This window comes from Lactuca sativa, chromosome 9, assembly GCF_002870075.4.
Source record: "Lactuca sativa cultivar Salinas chromosome 9, Lsat_Salinas_v11, whole genome shotgun sequence".
Taxonomy (NCBI): Eukaryota; Viridiplantae; Streptophyta; class Magnoliopsida; order Asterales; family Asteraceae; genus Lactuca; species Lactuca sativa.
Window position 1 is genome coordinate 184,964,678 of NC_056631.2, and position 20,847 is coordinate 184,985,524.

Below are 20,847 nucleotides of genomic sequence, written 5' to 3' on the forward strand. Positions count from 1 at the left end.
CTTGGATCTATGTTTTCTCTATTATACATGCAAATAAGAACTTCCAAGGTATTATCCTAATCTAGCATACAAAACAATAATGTAACAAGATAGAATACATACCTCTTGATGTAGAAAGTCTTCATGAAGCTTGAGTGCTTAGTGCCCCAAGTGTGACACCTCAAATGGAATCACAATCATCAAAACACTTGGAATGACTTGAGAGAATTCTACACTCATCAAAATCGGCTAGCCCTTTCTTCACTATCTTTAGTGGCCGATTTTTCCTCAATAATAAGATGCTTATATAGTTATACAATTAGGGTAAACTCTTAATTGTCATGGCTTTCCATTTCCTTGGATCCATGGGTACAAATACACCATGGAGCATCCATGGACCATCCTATGGGTTTTAGCCCAACTTGATTATCCATGGAGCATTAGCCCACTATACAAGTATGGATGATTTACACAATCAACCCATATATTTAATTAGTCTTCTTTTGATCACTTAATTAATCCTAGATTAATTCTTGATCAATACTAATTAGAATAATCTTATTATTCTTATTATTAATATACTAGAACTTATAATATATTAATAACCATAAGTGTCTTATTTCTCTCATTCAAGTGCATGATGGTATGCAACCCAAATGGACCATGCCGGGTCGGGTCAAGTCTTACCAAATATAGTTATGGACTTAGACATTAATCCAACACATGCATGGCCCTATGAGCTCAAAAAGGCAAATCCAAGCCCTTTAAGGGGTCATACACCCAATAGGGACCTCAATAACCCCAACCACAGAGACTTTATACTTCTAGGATGTCCATAAGATCCTAATCTAAAGTCCTTTCAGAACTTAAAGCATAAATACATGAAATTTGAGGTTTTAGGGCTTGAAACCACTAATTTGGGACAAAAGGGGGATCTAATGGACTAATGATTAAGGTAAGAACTTTTCTACCTGAATGGAAGCTTCTCACAGTGTAGATTCTGGATCTACCTCCCCTCCTTGCACACTTCAACCTTCTCTTCCTTCCTCTAAGCTCCAAACCTTCTCCACAAAGCCAAAATCACCCTCAAGGACAATATGGGGGCTAGGGTTTCTTTCTACAGTTCTTTGGAAGTGTTAGGGACTAAGGAGGCCAAGTTAGAGCGTTTAAATAGGGTGCAAACATCCGGATTAGGGTTTATGTCCAAATAGGGTCTACTCGCCGAGTCTGGGGACCGACTCACCGAGTACAAAGTTCAAACCCCGCACCTTATCCCGCTCCTACTCGGCGAGTCGGTCCTTCAACTCGCCGAGTCCAAGGAAAAAATGCATAAAATTAAAATATTAATCACAAGGAGTACGTACCAGGAACCAGGTGCTACAATTACTCGGATGGATCCTTAAGCTCTATGCTCTACTGGGTATTTGATGAAACCACAGCATCTGCTGTCATTAAACTTAAGGAGGGTTGCATTCGTTTGTATGATAGAAGGGATTTTCTCCACTTTAGAAAGTGGGACATTCATCATTTAAGCCATTTTCAGATCAGGGTTGCTGAGGAGATATTTGAGTTAGCCGCGAAAGAATACACTACCATGGTTGCTGAGATTATCAACAAGCGGATGTGGAATGGAGGTATGGGACTGGACGATGTGATGATCGTGGATAAAGATTGACTTGAGATTGAAGGGTCTAATTAATGGTTTGGTCTCGGCTTTCAATGTAATAGGTTCTTTTGAGTCAATACATAATTTTTGGTAGTTTGTGTGTACGGTTAGCTCACAGTTTACGGCCATAAGCCTCTTTATGGCCGTAAACCCCAGGCCGGCTCAGGTCAAGTACATATAGAGGTGTGCTAGGTCTTTTGTCGATTGTTGATGCCTCAGAGTTCACGGCTGCTTTAACCACAAGTTCTACCAGATGTTATTCTAATAGAAAAGCGTGTGCAAGCTTGTTATCGTTCTTGTTTCTACTTATTCTTTATTTTTAATTGATTGTATATGCTATTTGATCACTGGTAAGATCCGTTTTAGGACCTTAAAAACTTTGATATTATTCTTGGCATGGATTGGTTGTCAAAGAACCACGCAGATCTCTTGTGTTACGAAAAGATGGTATGCATTCCTATTGAATGGGGAAGATCCTATTTATGTCTACGGTGAACAAAGGATCTTAAAATTAATTTATTTCCTCAAAGCTCGTAAATTTATATCGAAGGGTTGCCCAATCTATCTAGCATATACACTTGATATCTCAAGAGAGGAGAATAAAACTGTGAATGATGTTCCCGTTGTTAACGAATATCCTGATGTTTTCCCTGATGAATTGCCTAGACTTCCTCCAGAAAGGCAAGTAGACTTTCGAATCAACCTTGTGCCTGGTGTTACTCCAATTGCGAAGACTCCTTATCGTCTTGCATCAGCTGAAATGAAGGAGATGATGATCCAACTGCAGGAATTACTTGACAAAGGTTTTATTCGACCGAGTACCTCACCCTGGGGTGCTCCAGTATTGTTTGTCAAGAAGAAGGACGGATCGATGCGGATGTGCATTGATTATCGTGAGCTGAATAAGGTGACTATCAAGAACAAGTACCCACTACCTTGCATTGATGATTTATTCGATCAACTTCAGGGTGTTAGCTATTTCTCAAAGATTGATTTGAGATCTGGCTATCATCAGTTGAAAGTACAAGAGCAGGATGTACCGAAGACTGCTTTCTGTACTCGCTATGGGCATTCTGAATTCCTTGTCATGCCATTCGGTCTGACAAATGCTCTTGCCGTATTCATGGATATGATGAATCGGGTATGCCGCCCAATGCTCGATAAATCTATCATCGTATTTATTGACGATATTCTAATCTATTCTAAGTCTGAAGCTGATCATGCCGTTCATATTCGTGAAATCTTAGAACTTCTTCGAAAGGAGAAACTTTATGCTAAATTCTCGAAATGTGAATTTTGGCTTCGCCAAGTTCAATTTCTCGGCCATGTTATTTCTGGTGACGGTGTATCCGTAGTTCCTACCAAAATCGAAGCCATTCAAAATTGGGAAGCGCCTCGCAATGCTTCTGAAATTCGTATTTTCATGGGTCTTGCGGGTTATTACTGGAGATTCATTAAAGACTTTTCTCGTATAGCTATACCTCTCACTAGTCTTACTCAAAAGGAAGCAAAGTTCGAATGGGGTGAAGCCCGAGGAAAAGCTTTCTCGTCTTTAAAAGATCTTTTGACTCATGCTCCAATCTTATCGCTTCCAGAAGGTGATAATGATTTCTCCATATATAGCGATGCTTCTGGATTGGGACTCGGTTGTGTGTTGATGCAATGTGGTAAAGTGATAGCCTATGCCTCAAAACAACTGAAAGATTATGAAAAGAATTATCCCACCCATGATCCCGAACTCGCTGCCATGGTATTTGCCTTGAAACTTTGGAGGCATTACCTTTTTGGTACAAAATGCCAACTTTTTACCGACCACAAGAGTCTCAACTATATGTTCAATCAGCAAACTCTGAATATGAGACAGCAACGAGCCATGGAGTTGATCAAAGACTATGACTGCGAAATCCTATACCATCCTGGAAAGGCCAATATGGTTTCCGATGCACTTAGCAGGAAGGTTTATCGAAATAATATGTGTTATACTATTACTCACACTACAGTGAAGTTCACTATCCTAAATGAACTAGAGAACTGGCAAGTTGAGGCCTTAAAGCCAGAAAATTTGAAGAAGGAAGGGATGGTACATTATGTTGATGTTTTACTTGATGATCCACGAGGATTAAAAGTATTTAAGAACCGGATATGGATTCCAAAGATTGGTGGAGTAAGACAGAAGATTTTAGATGAAGCTCATAAGTCTAAGCTATCAATACATCCTGGTACAAGTAAAATGTACTATGATGTAAGAGCCGATTATTAGTGGCCAGGACTAAAGAGAGACATTGAAAGATATGTACAGGAATGCTTAGTATGTTTACAAGTTAAAACAGAGCACCAAAAACCATACGGAACCCCAGAAAGTCTTAGTGTTCCTGTATGGAAATGGGAAGATCTGTCCATGGATTTTATTACCAAATTGCCAAAGACTGCTAGACAGCATGATAGCATTTGGGTAATTGTTGACCGTCTGACTAAGAGTACACATTTTCTTTCCATCCGTGAAACGGCTCCAATAGAGAAATACGCACAAGTATACTTGGATGAAATTGTTGCAAGACATGGTGTGCCGCTAAAGATCATTTCCGATCGCGATACTCGCTTCACTTCTCACTTTTGAGTGAGTATGCAACGTGAATTAGGATCTCGAGTTGCCCTCAGCATAGCTTATCATCCCCAGAAAGATGGTCTGACGGAGAGAACAATCCAAACAGTAGAAGATATGCTTCGTGCATGTGTCTTGGAGTTCAGTGGAAACTAGGAAAAATACTTGCCTCTTGTCGAATTTTCATATAATAACAGTTACCACGCTTCAATCAAAATGCCACCATATGAAGCATTATATGGTCGCAAATGCCGTACGCCGTTATGTTGGCGTGCTGTAGGACAAAAGATCCTTGGAGGTCCTGAAATGATTCAAGACACTACTGATAAGATTCAAATCGTACGAGAAAGAATGAAAGCGGCCCAGGATCGAAAGAAGTCCTATATAGAAAAGAGGAGGCAACCCATAGAATTTCAAGTGGGTGATTTTGTAATGCTGAAGGTATCCCCATGGAAAGGCCTTATGAGATATGGGAAGAAAGGAAAGTTGAGTCCCAGATTTGTTGGACCTTTCAAAATCATCCATAGAATTGGAGAGCAAGCATACCGCTTAGAACTGTCTGAAGATTTAGCAAGTATTCATGATGTGTTTCATGTGAGTTATCTGCGCAAATGCTTGAGCATCTATAATGAGACAGTTCCATTATCCAAGGTGAAATTGGATAATAAATTAAGATATATTGAAGAGCCTGAAGGAATCGTGAATGAAAGAACAACTAATCTATGCAACAAAGAAGTAGAATTGGTGCTTGCCAAGTGGAAACACCATTGAGACCCAAATTATACTTGGGAAAATAAGAATGAGATAAAAGCAAAAATATCCCCATTTGTTTTAATCGATGTAATTTCGGGGACGAAATCCTCAAAAGGAGGAGGTATTTGTAACATACACGTTTTGAAATCGTATTTTATAATGAATAATATTGTGAAATACTATGTGAATTTGAGTATTGAATTCTAACAGATAATTTTTACTAGAAATGAAGTAAAACTATGTTTAGAACGACTCAGAAAATATTGGAAGTCTTATGAGATTCCAATTAAAATCCAAATAGCAAACATATAGAATCTGAAATAAGTAGAATTTTCTTATTGGAAGTTGTAGTTAATCTCGTTAGAAACTTGTAGGCGAAAACCTCATCAAAATCCGAGTTATAACGAAGAAGTTATGACCAATCAAAGATCCGCAACAAAATCGACATGGGGTCGAATGACGTAAAAAGTGAGTTTTTGATAAACTACTTTTTAGCCTTAGTGATCTAAATGAAATCCGTAGTATACGTTAAACCGAGAAGTTCGATATAAAGAACGCCAAAATCTGACTTCGTATGAAGAAGTTATGATTTTTCTAAATTTCGGAATAGCAGTAGACAGCTAAAAGCTCGAATTTTAGATCGAACGATATTTAGCCAACACAACCTAAATGATAATTGAAGGTCTCGTCATTCGTAGTACAACGGTAAAAAGTCTGACGAAAACGGATGTCGGATGAAGAAGTTATGAATTTTTAATGGATTTTCTTGTCCCGATCTGTTAAAAATAATAATATTAAAATTAAAGTCAAAATAAGCTGACGAAGTCTAATTGAAAGTTGTAGAGCATAATTTTAGCTACGTGTGCATATAAAGAACGTCAAAAACGGAGTTCATATGCGAAAGTTATGAATTTCAGAAGAATTTGGCTCAAAATCCGAGAATTTCGGATAAACTCGCATGAATAGTACTAGCCAGGCCACTCTTCTCGCGAATCCGACCCGTGTCCACTCGTACCCGTCGCTGATTGGTCCGAATCCAAGGTCCATTAGGCATCCGACGCGCCTTTTGGCGTCCTAGGCGACGTCTAAGACGCCTTGTAAGACGCCTCGCACCAGCTGCGTGTCTCTCTCCCACGCTGCCACCTGCCTTCGCTGCTGACTCCCTTCTTGGCCGACTTCGGATACCATCTTATAAAAAGGATGCCTGCGAGACCTTCTGACTAAATTCAATAAATTGCCATTTTTGGCCCCACTTTCCATATTTTGACTATTTCCATATCACCCAAAGCCCCGAAATTGTTTCTAAAGCCCAAAATACATCCCAAAGTGCCCGGAAAGCCCGATAAATTTATATTTTCAATTTGAAGCTCTATCCTCGCAAGGCCTATTTTTCAATAAATCTCTTGGTTTTCAACGACGAAAGCTATTTATAGGAACGAAGTGCTGCCCAAATTACTATTTTGACCCCCGATTAATTCAAGGTGAGTTCAATATATAGGAACAGTTGTATGTTATGTGTTATATGTGCTATGTGCTTTTCAGTATTATTATTCCCGATTATATTTCCGTGTTATTTTATTCGCTATTTTTATAGCAAAAGTAATATCTTTGACCATGTGATCAGTGAAAGGACTTAGATTCACATTGGTACTGGTACGTAGCCTCTGGCCATGTAGAGCATGTCTCTGTAAGAGAATGACTTCTATTCTATGGCATTGGCAAATGGTTAGACAGGGCTATAAGCCTGAAATCTACCAAAATGTTAATCAGAAATGTCATGTCTTCTGTTCCATTTGGGCCAAAGCTTTATTGATATATATCAAGTATGGAAATTGTTATGTCTCATTGATTGTATATCTTTGAATCAAGTCAATGATTGATATGAAAAGCTTGTCACATAATTTCACATATGCCTTTGTTGTTCCTTGTTTCTCATTGCTTCTGCCATATTGTAGTATATATATGACATAACGTTATATTGTATCTATTATTGAACTCACTAAGCGTCACCGCTTACCCTATTAATGTTTAAAAATTACAGGAGATAAGTAATCAGTATGATCATGTACTGTTCGAAGATTTAGAATAATATGTAATTGTACTTTTGTACTTCAGTTTAGGTTTGTATAAATTACAATATCTTGGGTAGTTATGTAATATATAACACTTTGTAATAGTCGGTTTGTATCCAGTAGTTTGTAACCTCTTTATCAATGTAAAATATTGTTTTTATGAATATGCAAGTAGCATGTTTTGGAGTAACTATATTGTCAAGTATGAAAGTTTGGGTCTTTCAGAAATACGAAAGTTTGGGTCTTTCAAGAAACATCTTCAGCTTGAGTAGTACTCTTGCTGGAAGATTGATGAATCATGTCCCTTGGTCTAGGTATAGATGAAAATCTTTCTTCGTCAAAGATAGCATCTCTTGACTCTATTATTGGGCTTGCAGACACAAAGTCATTAGATTCTAAAACATAGAATCTATATGCTTTGGGATTCTCAGCATATCCAATAAAGATACAATATATACCTCTCTCACCCTATGTTTTCCTTTTGGGTTCACTGAGCCTTACAACTGTTCTACAACCCTAAACTTTAAGAGAACTCAAACTTGGTACCTTTTTACACCAAAGTTCATAAGGAGTATTATTACTCCTTTTATTTGGAGTTCTATTCAAGATGTAACATGCAATTAACATTGCCTCACCCTAAAACCCTTCACTTAAACCAGAATATGACAACATGGAATTAACCATTTCTTTCAAAGTCATATTCTTCTTTTCAGCTACACCATTTTGTTGTGGTGTATATGGAGCTGTGGTTTGATGTATTATTCCTGTTGATTCAAAATAAACTGGATCATAATACTCACCACCTCTATCAGTACGCAATACTTTTACTAATTCATTTTTATGAAGCTCAACTTGCTTTTTATAAATTTTAAATTTATCAAGTGCTTCATCCTTAGAATGTAGCAAATAGATATAACAATATCTAGATGCATCATCAATAAAAGTAATAACATACATCTTGTTTCCAAGGGAAGGTGTTGCATGGAAATCACATAAATCACTATGTATAAGATCCAACACCTTGCTTTCCTAACAACATCTTTGAAAGGTTGTCTAGTGATTTTAGTTAGCATGCATGTTTTACAGTTTTCATTATTTTTCATATCAAAAGCAGGAATTAAACTCATTTTAGACATGTCTTTTAATCTCTTGTAATGAATGTGTCCTAGTCTATCATGCCATAATTCAGATTTATGAAAATTATTGCTAGTACTACTAGAAGCCATGCCAACATAATTATCACTAGAAGGATAATTAATATTAAGCCTAATCATTCCATTACATATATAGCCAAATCCTATAAAAGAACCATGCATTGACAAGATATACTTGTCACTTTCTAACACCTGTTTGTAACCACAATTATTTAATACAATTTCAGACACGAGATTCTTACGAATCCCTGGAACATATAAAACATTGTTCAAACACAAACATTTCCCAAAATTAAAAGTAAGTAAAACTTATCATATGCCCTTGATTGGTTCAGTTGCAACATTTCCCATCTTCACAACATATCCATCTTCAATTGGTTGAAAGTCCTTGAACCAATATAGATCTTTGCAAACATGACTTGTTGCTCCCGGATCAACCCACCATGCAACTCTATCATCCTTCACATAAAATGCTTCGAAAATCATAGAAATATAATTCTAAATATATTTAGAATTCTACATGAAAATAGAAATCTGACCTTGTTGCTTTTCTAGATCCTTGGATCCACTTGGTCCAGCCCATGCTTGTTCACTTTGCGGAGACGACAATCTTTCTTGAAGTGACCCGGTTTGTTACAATTCCAACAAACCAATTTATCCTTATTGTTGGAAGACTTGTCATCCTTTCCTTTAAACTTCCTTTTTTCCATTAAACTTCTTTGGATTCTTTCAACTTTCTCCTTCCACCATGTTCACAGAAGAGGAACCAACTTGGTTCTTGCCTTTAGGATTGTTATCAAGTTCTTGAGTCCTTATGGACTCTTCAATCCTTAAATGACTTCCAAGTTGAGTTAAAGTCAATTCCTCTTTGTTGTGTTTCAGATTGTGTTTAAAATCTTTCCAGGAAGGGGGCAATTTGTCAATGATCACAGCCACAAAAATGGCTTCATCCATTTTCAGATTGTGTTGAGTAAATTGTCCCAAAATCCTTAACATTTCATGGAATTGTTCCATAACAGGCCCGGAGTCAATCATCTTGTAACCCATAAAGTTACTAACAAGAAACTTCTTACTAGAAGCATCTTCAGCCATGTACTTGGATTCAAGAGAATCCCGCAGTTCTTTTGCATATTCGAAATTTTAATAGATATCAAAAAGAGAGTTAGACATACCATTGAGAATATGACCACGACATATGTAATCATCATTTCCCCACTTTTATCTTCTTCTTGTTGCCTCCAAAGGTTCATCTTCAACAGATTCTGGTAAGACTGGCATGGGTGTACTCAGAACATACACCACTTTCAGAGTGCTACGGAGAAACTTCATCTTCTTCTGCCATCTACGAAAATCTTGCCCTTCAAACTTGTTCAGTTTTTCAAACTTACTTGTCATTTACTTCACAGAATCACCGCTTGCCATGATCACAGTTTACTTTGTTTTTTGTTAGAAATATGGTTTAGTGGCACTTGAAAATCTGAGAATCGTGATAATCACTTTCAAATAGAAGTATTTAGGTGGTACTCCCAAATCCTCAATTGGATAAGACTCAGAGAAAAATCAGAGACAAAGAAAGAGAATGAGCTGGTGTAGTTTTGTGAGTACCAGAAAAAACTGACTAAAATTGGTTATAAACATTCCATGTCTGAAAACTGACAAAACTGTCATATAACAGTTTTTCTCAACAGTCAAAACTGTTACAAATCCGGGTTTTTCTCGACCCCAGCCAGGGGCTCTGCCCCTTGGACCCCGCCAGGGGCTGCCACCCCTTGGACCCCGCTCCCAGGGGCGCTGCCTCCGGACCCCCGTTCGTTCAGGGGCTTCGCCCCTAAATGACAATATACTTTTATTCTTGATCAAATTCAAACAAGTGTGTACTCCACACCTTCCTTACTTGTTTAATATTTATCAATATCATTTTTAGTCAACAAAGTAATCTCATTACACTTAAATAAAATTGATGATAACAAATCACCAATAACTATTATGATATCCGATACTCATGATTGGTTCTTCTTAATAATAATTTTTTATTGAACCTCACTATATATATATATATATATATATATATATATATGCGTGTGTGTGTATAAGGTTGGGATTAAATGTGAATCACAAATATAGTATGAATGTGTGACTAAATTCTAACCATTAGATTGAAAAAAGTGAAAGGATGTGATCATAGGGTACATGGTATTAAGATAAACTATCCTTATTATATAACTACACTTAATTACTTATAAATGCATTTTATTAAGAGAGAGAATTGAAAAATACATGTATCTTGGGAAACAAAACCAAATTAATTATTAATAATTAAATCGTAAAAATACAAATTAACTTTTTTATACGTTTGAGAATCCAATTTCCATGTTTATCATTATAATTCTTAGAGAATATGTTTTTTTATTGGAGATTGCTTTAATAATTACCTAGAAGATAAATGAATTTTCATTCTTACCATTTTAATTCTTGAAGAATAAGATTTTACTGGAGATTGTTTTGAACGTTTCAAGAATATAATTCTATTTTAATTCGTATCATTCTCCTTCTTGAAGAATATTTCATAAATTACAAGTTCATATATAATATTCTTAAAGAATAAGTATTTATATACACTTAGATAACTAACATTCTGGCAGAATAACATAATACAACGCTTTTCTTAGTAATCAAGAAGAACATCACCGAGAATTAAGAATGATAGGCCGGCGATTCTTTAAGAATTAAAGTTATGAAGCTCACTTGTTAAGAGAGTATGTTTTCATCTTTGTTAACAATAGTTGGTCGTATGGTTGGGTTTATTTATGGGTATGAATTTTGTTTAGAACAACTTCTAAACTAGATAAATTGATTGAATAAGACCTTTTATGTTATAATGTACTTGGTTATAAAAGTTATAACTAGTTTCGTCGTATTCGTTATGAATTATTGTCATGTATAAATTAGAGCTTGTTGAATGTTAGAAAGCATGATAAAGGCACTTCATGTTTTTATGTGATAAAAGCATGATAAAGACACTTCCTGATTCTAAGAAAGGCTTATTCTGAATGAATTTGAGTTATTGCAAAATATATTTTTGAATCAATTGATTCTTCAAGAAAGTAGGTTAGCAAGTTTACTTATTAAGTGTTTGTATAATATGCTAATTCTTACAGACTGTATTATTTTTATATCCTTCCTTTTTTCAAAACACAATATTGTAATTGTTTATAAAATGTATCTATTCTTCAAGAATTTGTTAATTAAATATACAAACCCTGTTTTTCAAGACACTAAACAAAAGATTTTCAAAAACTTATAGATAATAACAAATTCTTTAAGAATATAATAACAAATAACTCTATAAATATATTATAGAAGAATATGATTGCATATACATAATAATGTATTCCTTTTTTAAAATTACCAATACACTACACATTCTTAAAGAACGTGACAGCTAAAAAGTAATTTTCATTTTTTAATTGATAAAAAAAATATTCCCGGAGAAAAATTCATGTTAAAAGTATCTAGAAAAGACGATTTTATGAAACTGATATTTGATGACAACCATATAAAAAAATTTGTCACCTGTGATTATCTAAGAAGGTTGTGAGTAAGATAATATGTGACTAACAAGAGGATTAAAAAGTTGTAACGTATCTTCAATTTCCTTCCATGTTTATCGGTTTGTTATTTTAGGATAATATAACCATATGTTATGAAAATACAAAAACACCGTTATCAAATGATTGGAACATATTTGGTTATACATTCACACAATATTTAAGGTTTATATATGATCCTCTCTCTCTCTCTCTCTCTCTATATATATATATATATATATATATATATATATATATATATATATATATATATATATATATATATATATATATATATATATATATATATATATATATATATATATATATATACATAAAAAGGTTTAGACGACTGATTATATTTAATCACTACCTAGACACTAGACGACTTCGATAACGTTTATAATTAATCAGTCAAGACAATCGGTGTTTGTCAAAGACGGTCAACTCCGGAGCTTGGTGTTTCTAAGCATAAATCTTTTTAATTTTCAAATATTGCATCAAAAATTTTAAAATTTTAATACTTATTTTCTTAGATTATATTAAAAAGTGAATAATTTCTACAATAATCTTTGGTTCGCGATTAATCTAAACTGATTAATCTCTTTACATCCGTTTCGGACTAGCTAACGTCAAACCCAATACTTGGATGTGGTGCGTTTTCATGCGACCCATGTCCGTGGTAATTTATACGGATAGGAGGATTAATCACGTGCGGCGAACGTCTATGGAATGTCATTTAAGTGATTTTTATTATTTAATATTTATTTTCATTTATTTTGGTTTTTTATTTTCTTTATTTTGCATTAAAAATTCAAAAAAAAAAGTTTAAACAAATATATGCTCGGTTTAACGTTTATATTTTTTCGTTTTTTATCTTTCCCTTTTTTTGGAAAATGTTTTTTTTTTCATTTTTTTAATATCTTTACAACATATTTGAAGATACTATTATTTTCCTTTATATTTTTTTCGCTTTTGTTTAAATTTTTATTTTTGAATCTAAATATCGGTTTGACTTTTTAATGTTTATCAATTATAAAATTTTAAATTAAAAAATATTAACGATCATAATACTTTTCGTTAGATTTTTTTTGAATTATATTATTTTTGTATAATAAAATTTTTAATCAAATTTGTTTTGAATCATAGGATTTTGAATTATATTATTTTTGAATAATATAACTTTTTATCAATAATATGTTCAATTAAATATAGTTTTTGTTAACAAAACTTAAGGATCATAATATATTTTGAATCATTTAATTTTGAATCATTAATATTTAATTAAAGATTATAAAATATTTGAGTCGTCTAAATATTTTTAGAACATAACAAATTAAAGATTATAAATAAGTTGAATCAAAAGTTTTTTTTTTTTTTTAATCATAAATATTTTGAATTATCACATTTTGGTTCATGTTATGTTTAATATTTAAAAAAAAATTAAAATTAAAAATAAATACTTCAAAAACTTGTTTTTGAAAAAATCCTTTTACAAAGTCACTAGTATATTGAGTAGAAATATCCCTTTAATTTTTATGATTTTTGGAAATATATATATATATATATATATATATATATATATATATATATATATATATATATATATATATATATATATATATATATATATATATCTTAATACCTTAATAAGCTAGCCCCAAATGCTGAATTTTAAGAGGTATAACTTTTAAAACAACATATACAATAAATTTATGTATTGCAGAAAAATCATATCTTATCTTACGGTGAACAATTAAAATACTTAAAAGAAAGGTCAAGATTCATTTACCCTTATCTTATCAAGTATCAACCTCTTTCTACGTTTTTAGATACGTTTGAATTAGTCGTCCATTTTAAGTATAAATGTGAATGACTTCTATCTCATTTCTTGAGAACACGTTTTTCTCACAAAAAAAAACCTACGCTCTGATATCGACTTCTTCCACCTTCACTCTTTGTACCGATTTAGAGGTAATCGTCATACCTATCTATTTTTTTCAATATTTTGGTAAAGAATTCAGATTTGTTGTATATTGTAATCATTTTCACCTTGAATTTATGTTTTTCTTAGTATAAGCTCCCATGGTTGTAGAACCTGCACTGATTTCAAGGCCGAATTTTCACTCTGCATTTTGATTTGAAGGTAAGCACCAATTCTATCATTCTTTTAGACCTTTTCTGTGTATCCTTCTATCTTTATTAATCTATGGTTTTTATTTGTTTTTATTGTGTGTTGTTGCAGTTCTAACTATTTTGATTTTCGGTTGGATGATCATTATACGTAGATTTGGTACTTCTTATCCAATAGTTGGCAGATCATTAATGAGTTAAAAGCTATAGAAATAGCAAATTTATAAGGTCTAATAATCTTCCTAGCAATAACAAAGTTTAGGTTTGGGATCCAATTCTAGCCACCACGACCTTCAAAACTACTCACCACGGTTGTGTATGATAGTGTTCGTGTTCTTGAAGATGGTATTGTGTATGATAGTGTTCGGAGCTTCCCAAATAGGTAACAAAATCTTTTTTATTTGTATTTTTAATCTTACGAATTTACAAATATATACTTAAAGTTAAGATTTTGTGCAGGTGAAGTTTTCATTAATTTTATTTGCATAATGAATGTTGTAATATGTGGACTTATTTACTTTATGGGCTCTACTCACCTCCCCAGTAGCCACCCTCTTTAATATTTATCTCACCATATGTTTATTGATTTTTCGAATTTCATTTAAGATCTCTCTCTCTCTCTCTCTCTCACTCTCTCTCTATTTATAGGTTTTGTAAGTAATAAGTTCTCACTAGCTTAGCATGTATTGATTTGCAGGTGAAGAATACGATAAAGACACTCATAGTATATGAGACAACAAACCACAATGTATGTTGGATTAGGTGTCAAAGTGTAACGTCCCAAAAATAAAAGCCAAAAATTTTATTTTTAAAAACGTCAATATAAAACCAACAGTGTAATAAAACATCTGTAATATCATGTCATGTCAAAACCAAAGTAGAAATAATCAAACGTGTTATCATAAAATAATATGAAAGTGTAATCCCAAAGATCTCATGTGCGGAAAACCATAGTGTGATGCGCTGCGATCAAGCCGGCTCCTTTCCTTTAAACACGAAGTACCTAATACTAAAACTGAAAACCGTAAGCACGAAGCTTAGTGAGTTCCCCCATCATACCACATACCACACAATCATATAACATACATATACTGTCAAGCATATCCGGGTGCCCGACCTACCCCTTCGGTCCTCTCGACCGGATACTGCCTAGCATATCTGGGTGCTAGCCTCCCCTTCGGTCCTCTCGATCGGATACTGCCTAACATAACTGGGTGCTGGGCTCCCATTCGGCCCTCTTGACCGGATACTGCCTAGCATATCTGGGTGTTGGGCTCCCTTTCGGTCCTCTCGACGGGATACTGCCTAGCATATTTGGGTGTTGGGCTCCCCTTCGGTCCTCTTAACCGGATACCGCCTAGCATATCTTGGTGCTGGCCTCCCCTTTCGGTATCTTTCAACCGGTAATCGGGGACTATTTCACCCCTAACACTACCACATAAAAGCATAGCATAAACACATAAGTCATATACTGCCTAGCATATCTAGGTGCTGGCCTACCCCTTCGGTCCTATCGACTGGTAATCTGGGGACTATCTCCCCTACTGTCACTAGCACATAACATCATATCATACTAGCACATAAACATAACAGGTAGTAGCAAACATAGACATTTATCACAACGACAATCATCTAACAACAACTCCTATTGGTGGGCCGGCATTGTGGCCGTAGACCCACTGCTACTGGAAGGTAACTCACCTCACACTGCTGAAGTCCCGTAGACACAATCCCACACTGCTGAAGCCCCGTAGACTCAACCCCAGCTGCTGGATGACAGATTCCCGATCTGTCATTATCAAAACATCACCCAATTAATAATTGGGTCCCACTACATAACCATAAACACTTACTTTGGATAATTACATTACCCCAAGCTTGGCTTAATCAAGCCCAAAGCCCAATCCGTAGGCCCAAAGTCAATTAGGAATCAAAGCCCAACACATGGCCCAATTTTCCAAATTGGGCCTAGGCCCATACATGGTCTCATTCTAAAGCCCAACATCATATAATCATTAAGGCCCAAACTTTGGCCCAATTTTCCAAATTGGGCCTAAGCCCCCTTACATGAGCCTTAACCTAGGCCCATTAAATTACTCTAGACCATATGCTTGATCTTGGATAGCCCATTTAATAACACAAATCATCAAGGCCCAATAGAAAGGCCCAACAATAAACCCAAGTGAAATTAGGGTTTCACATAAAATGATGATTAGGGTTAAGTTTCCTACTTAACCCATTAAGGACTTAATCCATTAAGTCCAATATTGCTTAGATTAATTTATGCCAATGATTATTATTTAATATTCCAAGTTATTAAATAATTCGTGTGTGTCCCGCTTAATTCCCCAAATTAAGATTTATTGGCATTAGGGTTTTCCAACACAAATACTAGCCCATTATTAATTTGTTGGACTCTTAGGTTATTTAGGGCTTTATTTGTCCTATCAAGCCCACTAAAATATCATTGAGTCCATTAGGGTTTTATTGGGTCAATTAGAGTCCATTAGACTCATTAGGGTTTTCACTAAGCCCATTTGGCTTCATTGGGCCCATTAGGCTTACAAGGACCATTAGGGTTTCTAGCATCCCCAACCGAGTCTATCACAAGAGGCAAAGCGCACCGCCACCCGACACGGCGGCTGGAGGCGGCAGCCACCACCTAACGGTGGTGGTTTTCAATTTCTTTTCATTATACCATTCATGTTACAATTACAACTCAAGATCCGAAATCACACACACACACACTAAAGAAAACACACCCATCCATGATGGCAGCCTTGGATTTCCGACCACCCAAAACAGTCACACCCAAAACAAATATCAAAATATACTCCAGCCACCACCTGACGGATCATGGTGGCAGTGGCAGCAAGAATGGCTGCAATGACGACGGTCTGAACCAACACGGAGCGATTGGAACCGACACAATCTCGACGGAATAGCCTCACAGTGGCGGCACAGGACTGAGGTTGCTCATCGGCAGCCAAATCTTCAACGGAAACAACCGCCACATCGCCATCGGACTGAGATGGCGGCAGCAGGTCGTGGCTGACGGTGGTGGTGAGCCACAACGACAACATCGTTGCTGGAGAAGTAGGCATCTTCTTGTGTCTTCGTCGGCGTCTGGAGTAGTGACCTTTCATCCTCGTCGGCAGCTTGATGGTTCGACGACTTCTCGGTGGTTTCCGACTTCCACAGAGGTGGAGGGGCGCTGGAAGTGGAGGAAGGATGCGGCTACCGGTGGGAGGCATAAGGGGGTATGGGAGTGACGGTTGTATACAGGGTTCTTAGGGTTAGGGTTGTCGGGGGTGACGGGTTTATATACCCCGATCCCCATAACTTCTTTTCATAATTCCAAGTTTAGGCCCTCCATCCAGAAATCATTACGAAATAAATCCCATATTTACCTTTTAAACCCTGCCCTTCAATTCTCTTTCAAAAGAAATCCAAAACTTACATTTTAGCCCTCCCTTCCATGATTCCTTACGAAATAACACCCCTAATTTACAGTACAACCCCTCAGCCTCTAAAATCCTTTCAAGCAAAGTCCCAAAAGTTAATATTTAGTCCCCACCCTCATTAATACTTACGAATTGGGTCCGGAACTTACTCTTTTAACCCTCGACTTCTAAAATGGTGACGATTAGCTCTTCGAAACCATCCTTTTATACATAATTATTTATTTTAGGGCTACGAGTCCTTCATTTCTTTATTTATTTATTTAATAAATAAATGGGTGTTACAACTCTCCTCCACTTAAATTAGATTTCATCCTCGAAATCGTTCCTTACCATTCCTTAGTCGCCCAACCACTCTAGTAGCATGGTCACCAACCTGGGCACACCCTAGCCTTCCCAGGGTAGCCATGAGCAATCCTCGTACAACCCTAAAATTCGCAGGTGAACGAATTCCTCGCAACCAGATCTCATCTACTTCGTCTGATGTCTGCTTTCTCAAGATGATCCGAATTCCTAACAGACCACTTATACTGAATCATTACCGTTGAGTCTAGTCCGTTTATCCCTCGACCAACTACTAAACCTTTAATAGCTCGAAGCTCCCACTATAAAACAGGTTCACAGACCTAATTATCCATGCAGATCACTTTTCTTGGTCGAGGCTCAGCTAATCCCGCTATGGGTGACTTGTCACTCCCCAATAAACCAGCTATTCCGTGCGCATATGCAACTAAAACACACATACTATCACTTCCCAATCGTTGAAACTGCCTGAACACTAAACTGCCTGAAGCAGTATACGCTGCTACATAGCTGCTTACCAAATGCTACCGAGACCTCCTGGGTCTCAATTCGCTTACCAATCCTCTGAAATACTGGGTTTCCACCCGGCTGCTGAGCCAAAGGACTCCCTACTTAGTCGCCTCACACGACTTCTGAACGAAATCCTTCTCTGGAACTAGTTGCCACTAGCTATCATGCCAGTGTGACTCTACTACTTTCTGATCTAACCGATCGGGTCCATGCGTCGAATCGTGTCGTCATCAATTCCAAGGTTGGAATTAGTTGCTACCTGACCAATGGTAGCCTTATCTCACACGCAATCTTATACAGTCCATTGCTTTCCTGATCCCATAATTGTAGTGGCGCTCCTACAGTCCTATCACTGGCTCAACCAGATCTAATCCATCTGGGTAATTCCGAAATCCAATCCTTGGATTTCCTTATCATTACTGCTACACCCGAACTGGTGGGTACTACTGATCCTTCTGCGTCCTAACAACGCGCTCACACTATCTACTAACCTAGTGAATGATACGGCTACACCCGCAGGCTTACAACACTCTATCGCTATCTAGCTGCTAGTGAATGCTACGGCTACCCCCGCAGTCTTACAACACTTTCCATACTATTTGACTACTAGTGAATGCTAAGGCTACCCCCGTAGTCTTACAACACTTTCCATACCAGGTCGGGCACGCACTCGACCTAACACATCACTAAACTAGAGTCCTAACCGGGACTCTGACCTGGTTCCCAAAACCTACTATCATGTGACCCCACTGTATTAGTACTATACCCATTCCAGTGATCAAAGCGTCACAGTAATCCATGAAATCATCTACACCCTCTTGCAGGGTGAGAATCAGTGCCTCGCACAACTGCTGTCTAAGAGTATTGAAGGTTGCCCGCTGCTCAGGCCCCCAACATAAGGCCACCGACTTCTTAGTCAATTGGGTCAAAGGAACCTCAATCTTGGATAAGTCCCATATAAATCTCTGGTAATAACCCGCTAAACCTAGGGAATTCCGAATCTCAGATGGAGACCTCGTAATCTCCCACTGCATCACGGCCTTAATCTTGGCCGAATCAACTAGAATACCCTTCTGGTTGACAAGGTGGCCAAGAGATTGCACCTTGCGCAACCAGAACTAACAGTTGGAGAACTTTATAGAAAGTCTCTCCCCCACTTAGACTCGACTAAGTCTTCACATTACATGAGAATTGAAGGATCCCCAATCCTTCTTACTTCTTATTACTCCATTGCCGACAATCTGAGCTTACCAACGCTAACGATCAATTACCAGTCAAACCTTATGATCGCCCATCCTCTGAAACCTTGAAGAGTACTCTTGAATCTGGTACAGTCTAACACCTCATACCATCTCCCATGTTGTTCACTAAAGACCTTAATCTTCACTCTAGCTGACAAATCCTCGTTCTCATTTCCAATCTTGCAGTACCATTGAACTCTAACCGAACACGGCTCATGCGAAAATAAAATTCTCTTGATCATCCAGTGAACAACCACTTATGCATCTAACATCTGCGACTGACACTACCTTCTTCCTGTCACCAGTTCCGTCCTAGCAACGGTAGTGCCTTGAACTCCAAAGTTCATCCATAAACGATTTCCGACCATACCTGAACAATGATAGAACCTATGAACGCTGACTTCATTGGAGAACAATCACTCCAACCCTGATCGAGTATCCTTAAAATAATACTCCTGCATAGATCCTGACAAAGACCCAAAATGATAACGGTATGCGCGGAACCCACTCCGCAAGATGCATTCCTCTTTGGGTTCATCAAGGACCTTTCGGCATGCAGGATGGCATATATGATCCTTGGTAACCCAAACACTAGCAGAAAAACCGTCCCAAGGTCTGACTTATCCAAACTCACTCACAATTTCAAAGCGGTATGTATTCCAAACATTCACCTAATATCATAAAAGATGACATACCCGCAACACCTGAAGCAATACTGATCACCTTTTGCTGACATGACCAACCCCGCTACCCTATAGCAGACTAAACCCTTGGAGTGACAAACTCCCTTGTACACTGTCCTGTACGTGCTGCACTGACTCTGGCCCTGCTGGCCCTTCACCTAATGATCAGAAATCATGGGTCTCTTCCCGAGACCCCTACTATACGCACCTGGCACACACCTCTCTTTCCAGGGTGCTCCCAAATCGATCCCGCATCTGCAACTCTGGGAAATGATATCCTTCAGGGTCTGACACCCTGTCACGCTCACTAGCTCGCTTGCCAATAGCTAAGCTGCAACAACTAGAACATCCTCTGTCCCCAAACTGGGTCACAAACTCTTCCCCGAAGCTTCTTAGATTCTCCAAGACTCTTACTGATTCGAGTATGGATCTTGTGCTTTTAGTAGTACGGGCCCAAAAATACCTTCCACACCTATCCATACTTTCCTTAGCAATCCTCTCGGATCCTCCAAGTCACTTCCTCAACTGGTACACCTAAGTCTAATTGAGCCTCACTACTAACTCACTGAAACATATCCTAGGCTTCCCTAGGCTCCCAAATTCACCTAGTCCTCAGCCGTTGAAAGATTCCCAGTAATGTCAACTAGCTATCTCATGAATATAGCCACATGCAACAGAGATCAGATAATCCTTCAAGTAACAG

The 20,847-nt window shown here is 37.0% G+C and overlaps 1 long non-coding RNA gene across 1 annotated transcript; it reads left to right on the forward strand.

Moving 5' to 3' along the window:
* The first annotated feature begins 13,714 nt into the window (after positions 1 to 13,714).
* On the forward strand, positions 13,715 to 15,076 carry LOC111905089 (uncharacterized). Its single transcript, XR_002854738.3, has 4 exons — positions 13,715 to 13,787; positions 13,888 to 13,959; positions 14,059 to 14,328; positions 14,644 to 15,076. It is a non-coding gene; the product is annotated as an uncharacterized LOC111905089 (long non-coding RNA).
* The last annotated feature ends 5,771 nt before the right edge of the window (positions 15,077 to 20,847 follow it).